Source organism: Bos grunniens, chromosome 12 (assembly GCF_055505025.1).
Source record: "Bos grunniens cultivar Pamir isolate PY7600 chromosome 12, Bosgru_T2T1.0, whole genome shotgun sequence".
Classification (NCBI taxonomy): domain Eukaryota; kingdom Metazoa; phylum Chordata; class Mammalia; order Artiodactyla; family Bovidae; genus Bos; species Bos grunniens.
The window spans coordinates 35,492,953-35,513,020 of record NC_141176.1 but is presented as its reverse complement, the minus strand read 5'-3'; the positions used below and the strand labels follow the sequence as shown (position 1 = coordinate 35,513,020).

The 20,068-nt window shown below is 44.5% G+C and overlaps 1 long non-coding RNA gene across 1 annotated transcript; it reads left to right on the top strand.

Moving 5' to 3' along the window:
• Positions 1–13,019: 13,019 nt before the first annotated feature.
• On the top strand, positions 13,020–16,849 carry LOC147361672 (uncharacterized). The gene is made up of 3 exons (XR_015137607.1): positions 13,020–13,491; positions 14,140–14,284; positions 15,975–16,849. It is a non-coding gene; the product is annotated as an uncharacterized LOC147361672 (long non-coding RNA).
• The last annotated feature ends 3,219 nt before the right edge of the window (positions 16,850–20,068 follow it).

The following is a 20,068-nucleotide window of genomic DNA, read 5'->3' as shown; positions in this document are numbered from 1 at the left end:
AAAGGCCTACCTGAGGTTTTTATATCCTTAGCCTGAAGATTCATTTTTCATTTGCGAGATAGAGCCCCTGCGTTTCAAGGACAGCTATGCTATACTTCTGTAGAAAGTACACAGAGATAATGTTGGAATGAGGAACTTTTTTTTAACCCAGTGAATATACTATTTGCCTTCCAAACCTATCGCATGTCTGCTTTTCTGTGTTTTCTGTGATTTGATTATAAGCTCTGTAAGCCTAAGTTCCATGAGGTGAGAAATAAATCAGATGTCAGTCTCTGTTAAACGTGTACTTACCATGGGGGAACAGGAACAGCGGAGACATTGTTCGGGCCCTCCCACTGCTGTCCCATCGGGCAAGATGGCGCATGGAACACCAGTGCAGGACAGACGCTCCGAGCCTGGCTGCCAAGAGCAGAGTCTCTGCTCTCTGTTCACAGGCTGCTAGGCAGGGCTGCCACCTGAACAGGTGCACGAAAAGTGGATAGAATTTGGAGGAAGACCAAGTGATGACATGAAGATTCAGATGTTGATGGGCTTCTGAAATAATCACTACTTATTAATTTCTGTGTGTGAAAGCGCCCTGGATACTGGATGGTATAAAGAGTTTGTATTCACAGAGTTTCGTTTACTTCAGTTGAGAGTGAAGAGAGTACTGGTGGGGAATCGGGTCTTCCTTGAGGCTCCTGGGTGCCATGAGCCTGCCTGCCTCGGGGACTTGCCAAGAACGCCTGCCTCCTGGAGGGTCCTCCTCCCTGAAGACCTCAGGTCAAACACTGCTTGTTCAGGAGCGCCTCCTCTGACATCTCTGGGGAGGCTATAGCTCAGTGCCTCATCAGCATCCTTAATCCTGGTCCTGCCCTTTCTAGCAGCAGTCACAACTGTCTTTTTATTTTTTTATTGAGGTATAATTGACGCACGACATTATATTAGTTTCAGGTGTATGGCATAGTGACCCAGTATTTGTACACACTGTGCAGTGCTTACAGTAAATCTAGTTAACCGTCCGTCAGCATGCGTAGTTACATAATTTGTTTTCTCTCAGAACTTTTCAGATCTTAGCAACTCTCAAATATGCAGACAGAATTGTTAACTGTAGTTGCCATGCTGTACGTCACACCCCAGGGCTCATTTATCTCATAGCTGAAAGTTTGTCTCTTTTGATGTATCTTTTGACCTTTACCTGTTTTCCCCACCCCACACCTTGACTGTCATTTGTGTGACTGCATAGTGATCTGTGAACTCCTGAGGACTGGGAGCTCCATGAGGGCAGGTGTTGGGCCCTGAGTCTCTGGTCCTGGGATCCAGTACCTAGAGCAGGTCTGCTTTCCTCTCCGCCGAGGGCCTGAGCCCTCCTGTCACACTCTTGGCAGAGCCCCCTTCCGCTTCTGGCTTCCGGAGCCTCCCAGGTGTCCACTCTTCCCTCACTGGCACATGTTGTTCCCCTGGGTGGGGGTACCTTTGGCTCCTGTCTTCCATCTGGGATATGATACTCATTCTCCAGACCCACCCCAGTTTCTCCCTCCACCAGGACTCCTCCAGTGGGCTCAGTGGTCCCTCTCCTGTCAGCTGCACCAGGTGGATTTCCCCACTGGGGTCTTACCATGCTGTCCTGCAGCGCTCACTTCACACATCTATCTCGCTTGCTGGACCAAGTCCCTGGAGGATGCGGAGCACGCCACTCATGTCATTGTCTCTGTTTTGTCTCCATCCTTAAATACAGTGTCTGTCACAATAAATATTTTGAATGAATAAAAATTTCTCTTATTAGTTATCCATGTCCCAGGAATTTACTAAAATGAATTCCCAGGAATGTCAGCTCCTGTTCTGACTAGGTGCTGGGCCCTCAGACACCTATAAATGATGTGGTCAAACCCCTTCCAGGGAAAGCCGCAGAGATGGGTGTTTTTGCCTGTTCCCTCTTCGCTGAGCCTGGGGACAGCTGTGGAGAGCACGCGTGTGCCTGTTCAGGACTTGAGGATGAAGCCCCTGTTGGCTTTCAGAGCAGGATATCTTGGTGGCCCAGCTGCTGGGTGGGAGCCTTCAAAGCTGGGATGCATGGCGGAGCACCTCCTTGGGGCCAGGCTGGATGTTGGAGATCTCTCTGGCTCTCACGGTGTCCTGTGGGCTGGGACTCATGCTGTGAGTACGACAGCATTTCCTGTCCTGTTCCGTGGGGTTATCTTCTCACTCATTGTGTGTGGGCACATTCTGGATTTCCCTCAAAGAAATTACTCCACGTGTAGCTATGTATTTGGTGCCTCTGAGGAAGCTGGGCAGTTTATTTTTGAGTCTGATGGAAGTACTTTATGATTATCCTGTAGTGTATCTGATGTCGGTTTTGGCTGTTTGTCCCAGTCTATTGAGACCTTCTGAATCTTGATCCTGTTATGCAACATATTGTATAAGGTCACCCGTTGGCTCAAATATTGTGTTTTCTGCATTTTTTTTTTAACCTGAAGCGTCCACCAAGTCAGGCCCATGAACTGACTTAACATATTGTTGCTATTTAGCATACCGTTGGCAATTCAACAGTTTAGCCTATTGTTGGCAGTTCAGATTGACCTCGCTCTGTTGATTAACAATCTTTGGCAGTTCAATAAGCTAGAAATCTACAAGGCTTTATTTGTATCTTTAAAATTTTATCCCCACCCGTACAATATATCACAGGAGACTTGGCTAAACACCTGACTGAGAGGAAGTTCGCAGGTGTCTGCAGCCTTCCCTTCCGTCCCGCCCTGCTACCTTGGCCAGTGAGTCATAATGGGCCTCCTTTGTCGAGTCTCACTTCTGGTGCAACAGTGCTGCTTCCAGTGACTACCTCCTCACTTATGAAAGTGTTTTCTACCCTCTATTTAATAACGTACTCAAGAATTTTTCTGGAGGCTGACATAAGCTCTTAAATGACCATTTTTAGCCATTTTTCTCGATCTTTTCCTTTGTTGGGAAGTCAGGGCACTTGCCTGTTTCTAAATGTTTTGCACCTCGTCTGTTCTCTCTGAAGCTGAAATACAATGATTCTGTCATCATATTTGCACATTCTTTTAGCGTTTTGAGTGCAATCCACTTAGACCTAGAGACTTGAATTCATTTAAATCGGCGGGTTATATCTCTTACCGTTGTTGTTCATTTTGATTTTTAATTCCCTGAAGCATTTTTATTTTGCCCTTTCATTGTTGAGACCCTCTTCCTTGAGGGCTCAGAAACATGCCTGCTTTATTTATCACTGTTTCCACAACCGCTCTTAATAAACATGTATTAGATGATGGAATGAAAGTTAAATTGCACATGGACTCTGCTTACTAGACTGGTAACCCCATGAAGACCATTAAGGGGTGGATCCCTTGTAATTTGAAAATATTTCCTTTGCCTCAATTATGTATTATTTTTGTTTGTTTGTTTTCCTATAGTTTTTTTTTAACTTCAAAAAATAAATTAGTTCCCCCTGAATTTCTGATAATACCTTAAAACGCAAACTTTACTTTTAAAACCAGCTTCTTTTCATTAACAATAATGTACATGTTCATTTCCAGTAAGAATATTCTCATTAAATATGTTCTCAACGTTTAAATAATATTTTCCCTTATAAAATCTGGATCTGTGACCTCAAAAAATTCACCAAAATGATTATAATATGGTTCCAGTCATGTGCCTCCAAGTTGCTGGCAGTCAATAAGAAGTATCATCATAAAATATCACCATAAAATCATCTCTCTGCTCAGTCTTATGTAACCTCATTCTTTGCTTATATGAATGCCTATACTTAATGGTTTTTATATAGATGAAGAATGCCACTTTGATTCAGAGTGATTTACAGCCTCACCTTCTTTATTAGTGCCTTTGTCCTTAAACCAGGGGCAAAGTGGAAAACACAACAATTACAGGTTAAAACTCAGGAGAACCTATACTTAAAATTGGATACTTGTACCTGAAAAAAGTCCCTTTTTGGGATGTCAGATAGAATAAAAGAAGATCATAAATGTTGACTGTAGTAATAAGATCGATGTCTCACCTGTGGAGCATGCATGGGGTGGGGGAGGGTCAGATGGGGACTAGTCCATGATGAGTCCTATAGCCGCCGACGGTGATACCGTTAGGGTCTCCTCTCATCTCATTTCATGAGAAGCAAATCCCTGTGCCCTCAAGTGTTGGCTCTACAGCCTTGGGCAGTGGGCGGGGATCGGGTAGAGGCCAGGTGAGTGACACATGCCACCACAGAAATGAAGAGAAGGGACTGGGAATGAACTGGGAGCACTCTGAATTCCATGTCAAAATAAGAGGATGAGATGGAGAAAAAATCAGGAAGATGGGTGTGATCACAAGAGAGGGGGTGGTTGGCCCTACGCAGAGGGGCCTCTGGGACCTGGGGTTTGGGGAAGGTGGTCTCTGCCTCTCCTTCCCCTCGGCCAGCCATGGACCTTGGCCTCTGCTGAAGCTCCGTGCGCGGGAGGCAGAAGGCTGGCTGATGCTCTCATTCCCTGCGGGCCCCCTTTCTTGGTTGACATGGCATTTTAGCGGAGCAAACATGTCCACCCTGAAACTGAGAGGATGTTGCTGAGGACGGCATCCTGCCGCCCAGACTGGACGGGACCTGGGGATAAGCTGACCTCTGAAGGGCAGGGGCTGCACCAGGCTTTCCCCTCTGGAGCGCGTGGTTCCCAGAGCCCAGGGACCAATTCTTACGATCCTTCTCCTTCAGAATCCCATCGTGTGAGAGGGCAGGGCTGGGGTGCTGTCTCCCATGTGTCTGGAGCTGGTGCTCGCCTGGCAGTGAGGTGTCTGAGGTCATTTCCAGGCCAAGTGCCTCCGTTTCCCAGTCAGCCTTCTGCATGTAAACCAGCCTCTGGACCTTGGCTCACCGGCTTATTGGGGAGCACCTGTTCAGGTGTGTGTTTCTTTCCTTAACACATTAGTACAATTAAAAAGATACTAATCTATCACTTTTTTCCCATCCTTGGGTTATAATATTAATTTAAAATTTAGGCTTTGTTTTATCATTTTTGAAGTGAAAGTCGTTCAATCATGTTGGACTCTTTGCAACTGCATGGTCTATACCGTCCATGAGACTCTCCAGGCCAGAATACTGGAGTGGGTAGCCTTTCCCTTTTCCAGCAGATCTTCCCAACCCAGGAATCAAACCGGGGTCTTCTACATTGCAGGTGGATTCTTTACCAACTGAGCTATCTGAGAAGCCCTTTATCATTTTTAAGGGGTCATATTCTATTCGAATGGTCATCTCCTCACCATTTTGGTGGAAGTCAAGCCACCATCAGTCCAAGGTGCTGAAAGTCCAGCCACTTTGTCCATTGCTCCCAGCCTTCGTGTCCAGCTATTGGGAGCCAGCCCTTCTGCTTCTGGGGACCTTTCCCACCTGCATTTGGCTTTCTCAGCCCTCACTGTGCAGGGTCTCCAGCACGAGACCTCTGGGAAGGAATAGTTGAGGTGGAGCAGGTGAATGGAAGCAGAATTGTGGCAGGTGTGGAGTCAGGAGGTCACAGAGGGAGGTGCACACTGTTGAAAAGTCTCCTGTTTTGTGGAAACATCCAAACTTGACAAGCCCCCAAAAGTTACACATTCTGAAAACAAAATAATGTTGAGTTCACTTGTGTCAGTTTCAGGTAATTTTCCTATTTGGGTTATGAAAACAGAGATTCCTATTAGAGCGTCTGCTCACATTTATCAGAAGAGGAAGCTCACGGAGGATTTTCTCTGCTGTGTATGTGTTCACTTCTGAAAGTAATCGTTTGCTGTCTTCATTTGTGTTCAGCTCAAACAACATGCTTCACTAGAAATGTACGTCACACGCAGGCAGTCTCTTTGGTAGCTTCCATGCCATGTGGGGAGCCCAGATCACTTAGGTTAATCAAAATAGCACCCTTTGTGTGTGCCACTTGGTTGCAGAAATCTCTAGTTAACTACATATTTAACGACCTTTGGGGCTTCCCTGATAACTCAGCTGGTAAAGAATCTGCCTGCAATGCAGGAGACCCTGGTTCGCTTCCTGGGTTGGGAAGATCCCTTGGAGAAGGGAAAGGCCACCCCCTCCAGTACTATGGCCTGGAGAATTCCATGGACTGTTTAGGAGCCTCCCCCCCGCCCCCAACTCTGGCACCCCAGGTCTGGCTGCACCGTTTGGTCTCCTGTGTCGAGTGAAGCGCCTACCATGTTGAGTTTGGAAGGTATAGAGTCAAGTCTGTGTATCCAGAGTGCTGTGCAAAAGTAAGCTGCCAGCCCCTGGAGACCCCACAGCACACATCTTTCAATAGCACAGTCATCAAGAGAACCACGCCAGCACACGAGAGCTCAGGGTCTGGGTGGGTGTGCTGCACACAGACGTTTCCCTGATGGTGACGGCCTTAAATCCCGACTGTTTACAGTTCAGACATCTTCTCGAGGGACCGTCAGTGAGAAGGCAGGCAGTAGGAGGTGGCCGAGTGCCTTTCAGGAGGTGAGGGCTTTCCATGATGGACTGTCTGAGGGATTTCAAAACAGGGATATCCAAAGATTTTTATTACCAAAGTAGAATTAAGCAACGAATTCTTGAGACTCTCCATAAATCAGAAATTACCACCCCCCAACAAAATAAAAATATCTGGCTGAGCTTTGGGGAGTGAAGTATTAATTTATCTAAGTGACATGTTGACTGCAGGGCGCTCTCAGGAGACCTCTCTTCCCCCTTCCAGCTGAGATGTCCGACCGTCCCTCCTTCCTGCCTTTGGAATTTGTAACACGTTGTAAAAGGCCCATTCCAATTCTATCACAGGGAATGGAATCCAAGGAGTTCACAGTTACTTCAGCTCTCTGAACTTATAAAAACATGTTAGTGAAAGAAGTACTGTACTTTATGATTAAGAGAGATGTTAAAGTTTCAAAAATTGTAATTACGATGGAAATGTAACAGTTCCTCCAAGTTCTTGTCTCTGATTTATATACAACTTCCAGCAAGTTACTTTGGTTCTGTGGGCTTCGTTTCCCTGTCTGTGAGAAGGAATGTGTTTTTTGAGCTTAAGTGCTAATGCTTCTTTATTTTGATTGTTTATTCAATATCTCAGTTACTTTGACACTGGCTTAAAAAAAAAAAAAAGCTGAAGGAAATTGAAGAAGTCACCGTGGTCCCCAAACTTTGGATTTTTGTGTGTTATCCATTTTTAATCTGCGAGGCTTTAGGAGAGATCATGGCAACATATTCCGACCATGTTTGCTGTCTCTTTGGCACGTGTGTGTGCTTGTATGAGCGTGTGTAGGTCACTTCCAACTGGTAGGAAGTGATACCCTTCATGCACCTGATGGCTCGAAGTGTCTCTTAGACTCTTTGCTGTTTCAGTACAGTGCAGACTCTAAGTTTAATAGGAAATACTTAAATAAATGAATTTAAAAAATGGTGGTATATTCAAAATGAATGAATATTATAATTTTAGTCCTATTTTTGTTCAATAAGTAAGCTGTTAAGATTTTCAGCTAAGATAAATGGAATTTTCCATCCATATCTTTTGAACAAACATGGGAGCTCACTGTGGAGGTTCGTGGGCTCTTGGTTTCTAGGGCCCAGGATGGCACTTGACAGGGGACACAGGGCTGGCCCCAGAGCTCCTTGGTGGTGAGGAGGGAGTCTCAATGACCCCCTTTGGGCAGCAACGTGTACATCAGGATGAAAGCACTTGTAAACCTGAACACGACAAAATTCTGATTTCTCTTCATCATTTCTCCTAAGCTTTAAACAATAACAGCTGTCAAGTCATTTCAGAAATTCCTGTTCTGATGTTTAGGTGCCGCTTGCCTCTCTCTTGTTCGGAGAGCCAGGGTCCACGACCGTGGTGGGGGGAGAGTGGTCCAGCCCGGCAAGAGGGGATGTCCTCGTGGGCCAGGATTACCGGGCGAGAGTCCGCCTGCTGGGTGTCTCTGCAGGCGGGCAGGCGTGGTAAGCCGGCAGCAGATGCAGAACCATGTTGGTTCCTGGCGCACACTGTGTTTCTCATTTTGTACAGCGTTTTCCACCTAAGGATATTGATAGGTGTCAGGGAATGACGCCAATATTTACGAAGTGCACATGTTACGGTATCTATGTACAGAAGTGACCCTGGATGTTGAGAAGTCTTCAGATGAGGATTACACGCATTTGGAAGAACAGTGTCTCTCTTCACCACGTAATAGCAGATGATTTGTTCCGCTTCTTCCTTTGCACAAGCAGAGGTTTTTCAAGATTTAGTTAGTTAAAATGTTCATGCCTTTCACTCCTTCAGCATAGGTTTTATTTTTTTTTGCATAAAATTATGAAGTTATAATGTCCTAATTGTGAAAAGGAAACAACAGCTTGAAACATAGAACCATCTCACTGTAAATGACTAAAGTGGTGAAGAATCTGGAAAAAACCTATTCAATTTCCACCTTAAAAATTATTGTTTAGCTTTATGTAGCACAGCTACACAACACAAATATGAATCTTCTAAGGGCCAAATCATGTTTTCTGAGACTAGCTACAGTGCAAGTTTCTCATAAAATTATTATGAGGAGTGACCTTAAGTGAATGCCTTGCTAGTTAAGTTGGCAAAAATCTTATTTCATAACACGAAAGTTGGTAAGACCTCCACTGTAAATGGCCAGGTCAGTGCTTCTAAACTTCTAAATCTAAGATAATTTGAGGCTGATGGGAAGGTGTCCTTCAGAATACTGCAGGCAGTTTAGAATATATCTGAGCGCTTTCACTCACAGCAGAATGTCTCAGCACGCCTACGGACTCACAAGCAGCCTGGTCAGGTTAGCGTCTCAGAGGGCTGGTACTTAAGCTTGCCTTGGACTAGTTTTTCACATGTTATTAAAAAATAGGTTTCAATGGCTTAGTTGGGTTTGAGAAGAGAAAGTGAATTCACAATGGCTTAGTCGGGTTTGAGAAGAGAAAGTGAATTCAGTTATAGAGCCATGCCAAGATGGAAAACATGCTTTGATTCAATATGAAAAATAGCCAGAATTCTTTTTAGTGTGTTTGCATAACAAAAATAGTTGGTGCTATGAATTTCATTTTTGCCAAAATTGTGGCATTCACCAGGGGAAAAAATGGCACACGAGCCCTTTATGTGGATAAATTTATGCTCTGAGTCTCGAGGTCACGTGGTGAGGGAGGCTGCGTTGTGAGGGAGGCTGCGTTAGGGCTTGTCTCTCTAGCAGAGAGGTGGAGCCTCTGTGAGGTCATCTTATATGAAACAGCTCTTTAATGCGACTGTCTTGATTTTGGAGACAGCGAGATGGCTTTGTTTTGGATGCTAATGATTATTTCCTCCTTTTTATCTGTATTGTGTTAATTTAGATGCTGTTTAGATGTTTTACCTGTGCCCTTTATGGGGAAGGCGGTGTCCACAGTTTTGTCAACTAACCATGCAGTTTATGGAACACAGGTATCTCCCAGCTCCTGTTTGCTGGTTGATTTCTCGTGATTTCTTGTGAATGCAGCCTGCTGTCCACTCAGCTGGGACAGTGCCTCTCTGAAGATGCCTGTCTTAAGGGTGTGGTGACTTTCTCTGGCCTTGGGTTTTGCCAGCAGCTCTCAGTGGTGTCCTCCTGGCGCAGGGATGTGTTTCCGTGATGCTGAAACTTTGAACCTGGGCCTTCGCAGTGACAACAACACTGCTTCTGCTTGGGATTTCTCCAGAGCCCTCATCCTTCCACATTCTCCTCTGAGCACCAGCCCCTCCTCCCACCAACCCCGCGGTCTCCATTCTCCTCTGACTGGTTGGGACCCCTGGGGACTCGCATCAGGGCAGGTCGTCATCCTAAACCCTCATGAAGGGCCCGGGAGGTGTTGGGTGCTGTGTGGGTCTTGCTCCCAACCTTCCAGGAGCTCCGGTGGGTGGGAACACATACCTGCAGGGGCCCCTTGTCGCTGCAGCAGGGCCAGTGGAGAAGGTGGGCGGAGGTGGGGGGGGTTGTTACACAAACCAGCGTCCTGCCCATAGAAGGGAGGGGGTGGTGGGACTTTGGGCTCCGCCTTGTGTTGAAACAAATACATGTGTTTGAACATGCGAGTTGTTGCATAAATGAATAACTTTGTCAAACTATTGATGAAAAGGAATTAAGGCAAAAAGTATAATATAATATCTAGTAGGATACATGATAGGAAAGCAGCCTACCAGTTTAGGACTTTCTGTCCGTGGGACCGTGTGTCTATTCTATGGATCTCTTGCTTCTGTGGAACGTCTGGAAGGTTGTTGCATGGCTGCTTGTCTCTGAAAGAAAGTTCCTGTTAAAGTATGTACACTGTGAGGAGAGATCAGTCGTGATGCCAGAGTGGGAAGAAGCCTGGGCCGTGCTGTCTGTCCGCAGGTCCTCCTCCTGAGGGTGTTCGGATGCGGGAAGTCAGGATGTGTGTGCCCAGCCTCCATATAGTTATCCAGCTATCCCGAGGTTTACCAGCAGGGAATAATGTATCATTTCAGAGGTTTACTAGCTGTCTGTCCCTTTGTTTTGTAGATGTAAAGATTAAAAAAACAATACAACATAAAACCCAAACTCCCATCCCCCACCACAATCCAACCCTACCTTTGGCCAGGAAAAGGAAAACAGAAACCCTCCTCAAAAATGCTTCCCAAATACTTTGGCTTTGCCTGAATTGGTGTATTTGGTACCAGAAGACTGGCTTCCCAGGTGGCTCAGATGGTAAAGAATCTGCCTGCAATGCATCCCCAGGTCAATTCCTGCAATGCAGACCTGGGTTGGGAGGATCTCCTGGAGAAGGGCATGGCAACCCACTCTAGTATTCTTGCCTGGAGAGTCCCATGGACAGAGGAACCTGTCACCAGAAGAGTTTTACTTCAGGATTTTGGAAACAAGTTTTAAACTATTCAACAAAAATGGATTTTTAACATTTTGTATTTGTGTGAAAATATCCACAATTCTCTTCCTCGATGGTCTTCTAAGCACATAACTGTTGTTCAGTCGCTCAGTCATGTCCAACTCTTTATGACCCCATGGACTACAGCACACAAGGCTTCCCTGTCTTTCACCATCTCCTTGCTCAAACTCATGTCCACTAAGTCAGTGATGCCATCCAACTATCTCATCCTTTGTCACCCCCTTCTCCTCCTGCCCTTGATCTTTCCCAGCATCAGGGTCTTTTTCAGTGAGTTGGCTCTTTGAATCAGGTGGCCAGAGTATTGGAGCTTCTTCTTCAGCATGAGTCCTTCCCATGAATATTCAGGGTTGATTTCCTTTAGGACTGACTGGTTTGATCTCCTTGCAGTCCAAGGGACTCTCAAGAGTCTTTCCCAACACCACAATTTGAAAAAATCAATTCTTTGTATCTCAGCCTTTATGGTCCAGCTCTTACATCCCTACATGGCTACTAGAAAAACCATAGCTTTGACTATATCAACCTTTGTTGACAAAGTAATGTCTCTTATGCTGTCTAGGTTTGTCATAGCTTTTCTCTGAGGAGCAAGTGTCTTTTAATTTCATGTTTGCAGTCCTCATCTGCAGTGATTTTGGAGCCCAAGAATATAAAGTCTCTCACTGTTTCCATTGTTTCCCCATCTATTTGTCATGAAGTGGTGGGACCAGATGCATGATCTTTTGGTCTCCATCAGTTCTTTATCACTGTGCTTTATGGGTGTACCAATCGCACCATTCTCTAAATACCTGTTGTCTTAAACACTCCAAGTACTTGCATTATTTCTGAAGAATATTATCTAGTCTGTCTGTGAAACTGCTTACAGAATTCCTTGTCTTTCTGCCTCAGTAGAGCGACCTTCAAACCTTGATTTTCGTGTTCCAGACCCCTCTCTCTTTCATTTTCTGTTGCATTGACTGAAGAAAGGCCCCTGGTTTCTGCTGTCACTGGTTTAACTATTTGGATTAAATCCTAGTCTACCATGTTTATCTCCTGAAGTTACTTTTCCTGTGCAGATCATGGTGTATACGTGTAATAAATAACCCTGACCAGACTGGACCTGAATATGTGAATTTCTTCACCTTGTCCATCTTTAGTAATGAATGGAGAAGCTTGTATAAGAGAAGGAAAGAGTTTTTTGAACACATTGAGTTTGATCAAATGTGGTGTTTGTTTAGTCTGTTTGTTGCTAACTCTGAGAGCAGCAACTACGAATCCAATCTTTGATGATTTCTGTAACTGAAAAAAAAAAGCAAATAAAACTGACAGGCTGCCTAGAGGCTACAGATTTTATCCAAATATCTAGGTGGGTGTATGGGTCTGGAGCTGAGCAGGGCTTTGGGGAGAGGTGGCCATGGGAGCGGCCTGGGTGGATGGGGCCACGGGCTGTCACCACGGCGGTGGCCAAGGTTCAGGGTTGGCCCTTTCTTCTCCCTGCCTGGTGACCTTGGCCGCATCACACAACTTAGTCAGTGTCCTTGGCTGTCAGATGAGAAAAACTGTCCCACTGTGAGGTTTAGAGTTAGAGGAGGTGGCCTTTGTATAATGCCGGCTGACACAATGCCCGGCAGCAGGAGGCCCTTCTCCCCTGAGACCCCATTGCCTCTCCGGGGTCCTCTCCAGAGGCTTTGTGACTTTCTGCCTTGTGGTTTATTCTGCATTTAATGCCAGCTCTTTAGAGACAAGGTCTGTGTCGGATTCATCTTTGTCCCTTCTCTAGTTTCTAGGGGACAAAATATTCTGTGACTGTTTGTTGAATGACTGTATGACTGAGTGATCCCATGTAAATGAGGTTTAAATATTTTTACCGTTCCTGGTAGGGATTTTAAGACTTGATGCCTGATGCTGGCTGACAGGATGTGTGCTGTGAACATGGAAGTGTGTTGTGTGCCCAGATCTGGATTTCACGGGTGTAGCTGGTGAATTGTTGCAGATTCAAGTGTCCATGTGCCTCAAAGCTAGAATCTGGGCAGATCGTAAAGAACCAATGAGTTTGTCCCACAGGGAGTGCCTAACTTTTCTGCAGTGGATCTGTCACGGGCTGCAGGTCTTTGTGAAAGGGATTTGAGAAATTTGTACAATTTCTCCACCAGTGAGTGATAAAGGGGCCCACGTTTTTTCATCATAACGAATCATTATGTGTTCAACTGCTTCAAAGTCTTGCTCTACTCTTTGAGATTCTGAGGCGACTGATGGCTTGTCCACATGTCACCTTGTTTCTGAGTCCACCAGAAGTTCAAAGAGCTGTCCTTTGCTCGCCTTTGGCCTCAGAGAGATCTGGGTAGACATGATCACCTCGTGTGCCCGTGGAGCCAGGGAGCCTTGAGAACATTGCACTCATCTGATTGTTAGTGGTACTGGGACACATCACACATTTAGACATGTCAGTTGACTTTGTCTTAGTGTCTTCAATCACAGATTTGCCTCCTATACTAATATTTTTTATCTTACTTAAGTATTAATTGTGTGTAGTTTTTGTGTGGTGATCCCTCTGCTCCCAAAGAGGGACTCAGAATAAAGTGTCAACCATGTCTTGCTTTCTTTACTAGAATGAACTGCTCTGATACCATCTCAGATACGAGCAGCTCTGTGTCGTTGTGGAGACGCATAAAGTGGTCCAGGTCTGTATGGTTCCCTCTTTCAGCCACTTTCTTTACAATTACAGTATTCTACTCTACCTTCTCATTACTTTTCTGAGTTTATATTATGTTCTAGTAAATCGCTGTGTAAAATAAAATCAAGGAATTAAAAAAAAATGATTGAGAATATAAATCACATGGACTTCTCAGGTGGTAGTAGTGGCCTGCCAATGCAGGAGACTGAGATGTGAGTTTGATCCCTAAGTCAGGAATATCCCCTGGAAGAGAGCATGGCAACCCACTCCAGTATTCTTGTTTGGAGAATCCCATGGACAGAGCAGCCTGGTGGGCTACAGTCCATGGGGTCACAAAGAGTCAGATACGACTGAAGTGACTTAGCGCATGCACACACACACACACACACACACACACATAACATGGCTCTAATGCTATGGAGAAAATGAGCACTGAAGAGAAAATGGATTCACTGTAACTGCTGTGAGGGAGGGTTAGCATCTTGCCCTGTTGAGTTGACTCGTGCCTTTGGTGAGACCTCGGTGGAGCAGTCAGTTCTGAGCCATTTGGGATCGCCATCTTGGAGCCATGATTTCAGTGTGGGGGTGTTGGTGCCACAGACTCTCTAGCTGGTGTACCCACCTTTCAGGACAAAACACTTTGTTTTCAATACAGGTCCTTGAAAACATGGTACTTGGAAGTCATCTGATTTCTGGATTAAATTGTAAGGAACCCATGTTTTGCTGTAAATGTGATGTGGAAGAAAAAAATTCAAAGGTATCTTGCGGCTCAACTGAAACCAAACACATCAACTATGGAGGTAGGAAGAACTAAAATGGTAAATGGAAAGGAACTTGGGGAGTGAGCCAGGTGGTGGGTAGGGGCATGAACCATGCCTCCATGGCTTCATTTTTATTTTGTTCTCCTTTTGAAACCAGTTAGGTTAAGAGAACTTGGTAACAGAAAGTAACATTGAATTCCCAGAAATGTACTGCATTTTTCTATTCTTGCTGCTTCTTTTCCTGTTTTTTGGTCTCAGACTTGTTTTTTTCATGCAATTATGTGAGAGTGAGTGGTGTAGTTCATTAGCTCAGCCAGTAGAGGGGAATGACATCTGTGCCCACTCATAACGGTGTGAAGTCTTCTCCAGTCCCCTTTGTTATGCTCCGGCGTGGTCATAGCGTGGCCTTGCAGATCAGCGCTGGCCAGGGAGGGCAGGGCCCGTGATACGTGGGGAGGCGGCCTTCATTTTCTGAACTGTGTTCCCGTAACTCCTTTGTTTTTATGGCTGTTTCTGACATCTGTTTCTCTGTCTCTGCCACTACATCCTTGTCCTTCTTTCAGTGTGTTTGTCTCTTGGCGAGAGCCTGGTATGTCCAGTGCCCATTAAACCTAACAACCTCTTAGGTACCTCTTTTCTGGAACAATGATTTTCACAAAAATCCTGTTTATGGAGGAAAGATACTAGATGATATCATTTGTTAAACCACCTATTCACCCTAGATGTCAGAACTTCTATTCCTGGCCGAGGCAAGTCCATAAGCAATCTCCTAGACTTGAAGCCCCAGCCACTTCATTTCGTAGAGCTTGTTGGTCACCTGTGTAGGTTCCCTGCTCTGACACTGGGGCCACTGCCTCATACCAGATGGCCCCCCAAGCTCCATCAAGGAGGCACCATGATGTTTGAGTGGCATCGTTTGTTGGAGTTAGCTGTTCTTTGTGAACTGTCCTCTCTGAGCAGTATTCTTTTCTTCTGTGTCTTAAGTTATTTTGTGATTTAGATCAGGAACAAAATATTGAATAGGAATTGCCAGTAACATTAGTTGATTTCATTTTCGGCTCTGAGAGTCAAGGTGGATTCTTTCAGCACTAGATCACATCCCGTGCATTCCACTGGGCGAAGTTCTCCAAGTTGCTGGGGTCCGGGTCTGCCCTGGGAGGGGGAGGGAGCTCTCGGCGGGGAGGGGCGCTCGCTCCCCCAGCCAAGAGAAGAGACCTTCTCCAGTTACGGGGGTGGGTCCAGGTCTGAGGACTCCTGCTTGGCAAGGTAGACGAAAGAATGTGTTTATTAGGAACTGGCTGCAGAGCATAAATGGATGTTGAAATAGACCAGAACCAGGCGAAGCGGCCCACCAGCAGATAGCCATAAAATAAGGTTACAAAACAGAGCACATCCTTGCCCTGCCTGCCTGCTCTGAGCCTGGGGTCAGGCCCTCCGCCCGAGCCCCGCTTCCCAGCTGGTGCGCGCCTCACTCACATAGCCTCTCGGCCTTTCTCCCTGGCCCAGGCTTAGCCAAGGTGTCATGTCTCACCCTCTCGTTTGTAATATTTATTTCGGATTATTTGTCTGTGGGCCGGCTGCCTTTGAGCTCTTCTAGACGAGACCCAGGCTCTGTTCTGACATGCTGGGCTTCCTGGGAGGAGGACAGCGGGGAGGAATCGCCTGAGTGTGCTGTGGAATTCTCAATGCAGAAACCCCAAACCCACCACCGCCCCTCTTTCTTCCACAGATAATTCACCTCTTAAAACAGTGTCTTGACTCTGGCCCTTTCCAAGCCGTCTTCTGAGAAGAAAGGAAGTTTGCTTGTTCTCTGGGTTGCAGCCTCCGTCGCCAAGTCCAAACACAAGAAGAAATGACTGGGAATCAGACCATGGGGATACCACACTGCATGTTGCAGACGTGTGGCCTGGAGGCAGTTTGGGACTCACTCTTCAACACCAGTCAGGTCTTCTCCGAGTGTCCACTTTCCACAGGGTTGGTGTATGGCCGTGCCCAAGGGGAGACAGAAGTTTGCTTTAATAACAAGATGAGTCAAGTACGTTTGCTTTTCCCCATCCTTTTCTATGGCTTGTAGAACATCTGGGAATTTTTAAAACTCCCTACCATAGCACAAATAGAGCCTTAAATATAATAATGTCATCAAGTCCTTGTGATTTTATGAGATAGAGGTAATTATGAAGAAAGTAACTGTCAAGTTCACGAGGCCGTCCCTGTAATGATGGCTTTTAAGGTCTTGAGTACAGTGCTTTTCAGTGTAAAGATAACACCTGATTACTCAGTCTTCTACGGCCAGCAGCAGTAACTTATACGTGTGAAACTGAGCACAGGGCTTCCTGAAGAGAGCATTTCATTATTATTTTTGGCCATTTCAAGGACTTGTTACAAATTCAGAATTGGAGTTAACCCCAGGAAAGTATGTCAGAATTGCTGGGGGAATGAAGGAAGGAAAAGAAATATGAACTTTGTTTTCTGTACATGTGAAGATTTAGGGACAGTAAATACAGCAAGTCTTGTGATTCAGACCCAATTTACTGTTCTAACTTTTTGGGAAAAAAAATGAAAAAAGGAGGAGGAATAATAAATTTCCTGTATTTTTTTATGGCAGCTATAAATGTCTTCTTAAATAGGGCACCTGTTCAAAGGAATTTTTTCTTGTATGTAATGCTAGAGTGATGAAGCCAATGGAAAAACTTTGGAAGAATAAAATTCCAAGATTTGATACTTTCTGGGGAGGAGGCTGGAAAGGCAGTGATCTTTTAAGTTTTATTCTCTTGCAATTTTGCTGCTCACTGAAAACCATTTTCTAGTGATGGAAACACACTAGGGACAAGGAGAGAAGCTTTAGTCCACCTGTTCATGCTCGTACTCAGCTACCCCGCCTTCCAGAACCTCCAGTAAAATGTCTGTCGTGGCTGATCAGTGTGTGCGCCTCAGAGACTCTCTCAGTGCATCAGGGCTTTGGAGCGTTGATCAGGGCCAAGTTCAGTGGGATAGGAAGTTGATTGAATTGGATACCTTCTTTATTGATTCACGTACATTTTGTGGAGAACCATGCAAAACCCTTTTAGAATTCAGACTGGAAAATATATTAAAACCTTCACACTAGTAAGATATTACTTTCCTCCCATCCATCCATTTGTTCATCTATCTGTCTATCCATCTGTCCATCCATCCATCCATCTATCCATCCATCCTCCCATCCATCCATCTGTCCATCCATCCACCCATCTGTCCATCCATCCATCCATCTGTCCATCCATCCATCCACCCATTCATTCATCCATCTGTCCATCCATCCTCCCATCCATCCATCTGTCCATCCATCCATTCATCTTTCCATCCATCCATCATCTATCCATCTATCCTTCATCTATCCACCCATTCATCCTCCCATCCATCCATCTGAAGTTATGGAATATATGTTACTGGTTGACTTACTTTTTTGCTTAGCCTAACTGACGGAAAACTGAGAGTTAAGTTTATAACTTAGAAGCTATATGCTCAACTTCTGTAACAAAAATAATAGTTATAATAGTTAAGATTTATTGAGTACTTACTAGGCTTCTTCCAAGGTACTAAGGAAACACTTTACATAATTCTGTCATTTAAGCCTTATTACTGCCCTGTGGTAAGACCAGCACAATCCCTATTCAGCAGGTGATAGAGCTGAGGGTCACTGAGGCAGTTGTCTTGTGTGGGTGACAGCTAGTTAGTGTTGGAGCCCATGTTCAGATCCTAGCAGCCTATCCCAAGTCCTGGGCTCATAACAGTGCCTGAACCTCCTTCAGCCTGGGTCCTCTGTCACAACATCATCATTCATAGTCTGGGTCTTTTATAATTCTTTGACAGGTCAGTTATAAGAGGGTCATTTGTTGTTAAGTGCTTCAGAGTTGCTTTAAGGTCAGATGTGAGACAAATAAGAGGAGCATTATACATAAAGTCAGTGATTATTTCATCTGACTGGCGCTTGCCCACTTTTTATCTTTGGAGGACCAGCTCCTCTCCTTAGCATGGGTTTCTACATGGAGCTGAGTTCCTTATTCCTTTTATCTGTAATCATTTAGGTTTTAAAATCATTTTGAATGATAAAGCATTTCAATCATGAAATGTAAATATTTTAATAGATGGCCCATGTGTGAATTTAGTTGCTTCAGTCCTGTCCAACTCTTTGTAATCCCATGGACTATAGCCCTCCAGGCTCCTCTGTCCATGGGATTCTCCAGGCAAGAATACTGGAGTGGGTTGCCATGCCCTCCAGGGGATCTTCCCGACCCAGGGATCAAACTCATGTCTCTTGTCTCTCCTGCATTGTAGGCAGATACTTTATTCACTGAGTCACCTGGGAAGGCACCACCAAGATAAAAGAGTTGTTAACTTATAATTTCTCACTAAAAATAAATAAGATATAAAGATTTATTTAAAGCCACCTTCTTTCTCATCCTTCTTCCTCTTGCCTTTCACAGAGGAAAACCATCCTGAAATCACCAGAGACATCCTGGCATTGATTACTTTCCATACATCTTTTGGGACTTTCCCCTAAGTTTATATCCACATAAATATGTTATTGATATGCTTTAAAATGTGCTTAATTGATACTATATGATTTGGCTACTTGTTTTCACTTTATGTGATGTTTTTTGAGATAGATATATATAAACATAATCCATTTATTTTAAGTGCTCTATAATATTCCCTAATATTAATCAGCAACTTTTATCCATTTCCTTCCAATGGACAGATGGTTTTGCTATTGCTGTCCACATTGCAGAGCGTTCCTGTGGTTTTCTGATAGGATTTGAGTATGAGTGTGGTGAGGGTTGGTAACCAGAGGGAAATTGCACTGGGAAGTACATGGTCATCTTTAATGCTGACCCAGCCAAATCGCTAAGAATTTGAACCAGTGGCACTCTGGCAGAAGGCCTGGGAGCCAGCCTGTCTTCCTGTCCCTGCAGCACTGTGTGGGGTGAGACCCACTAAGTTTTGTCAATCAGGCAGAGGTAGGTATTCTCTTTCCTGTAGCATGCATTCCCCGATTAGTAGTTCAGTTCAGTTCAGTTGCTTGGTCATGTCTGACTCTTTGTGACCCCATGGACTGCAGCACACCAGGCTTCCTAGATTACTAGAGAGGGCTTGAAATATTTACTTCTGCGGCATTTATTGGGCTTTCATCATCTCTGAAATTCTGATTTTATATAATTTGCTTATTGCTGAGTTAATTTCATATTGATTGGTTGTATTCTTATATATCCTGGATAAAAAATCTTTTGTGAGTTACATGGTTTGAATTGTAAATATCTCTCTCTTGTGGATTAGCTCTTCACTTTGATTGTAGTATCTTTTGTCATGAAGAAGTTTTAATTTAATTTACTTTTATTTTTAAATTGGTTTTTATTTCTTTTAAAATTTATCTTTGGCCACACCATACCCCGTGTGGTACCTTAGTTTCCGACCAAGGATCAAACCCATGCCCCTCTGCTTTGGAAGTGCAGAGTCTTAACACTGGATGGCCAGGGAAGTCTCCCAGAGGTTTTAATTTTAATACCATCAAATGTGTTCATCTTTTTATGATTTTTTTTGTTTTAAGTAAGTTTTCCATGCTGCAGTATCATAAAGATAAGCTCTTATGCATTTGTCAAGTTTTTTGTGTCTCACATTTAGGACTATAACTCATGTTCAAGTTCTTTCTGGAACTTATGTTTAGATCTTGCTGAAAATACAGACAAAAGAAGTACTTGGAATAGAGAATAACACGTTAGGGAATGATTGCTAGTTCTTTAAGTTCAAGAAGTTCTTTAAGCTTCTAATATAAATTGGATCTATTTA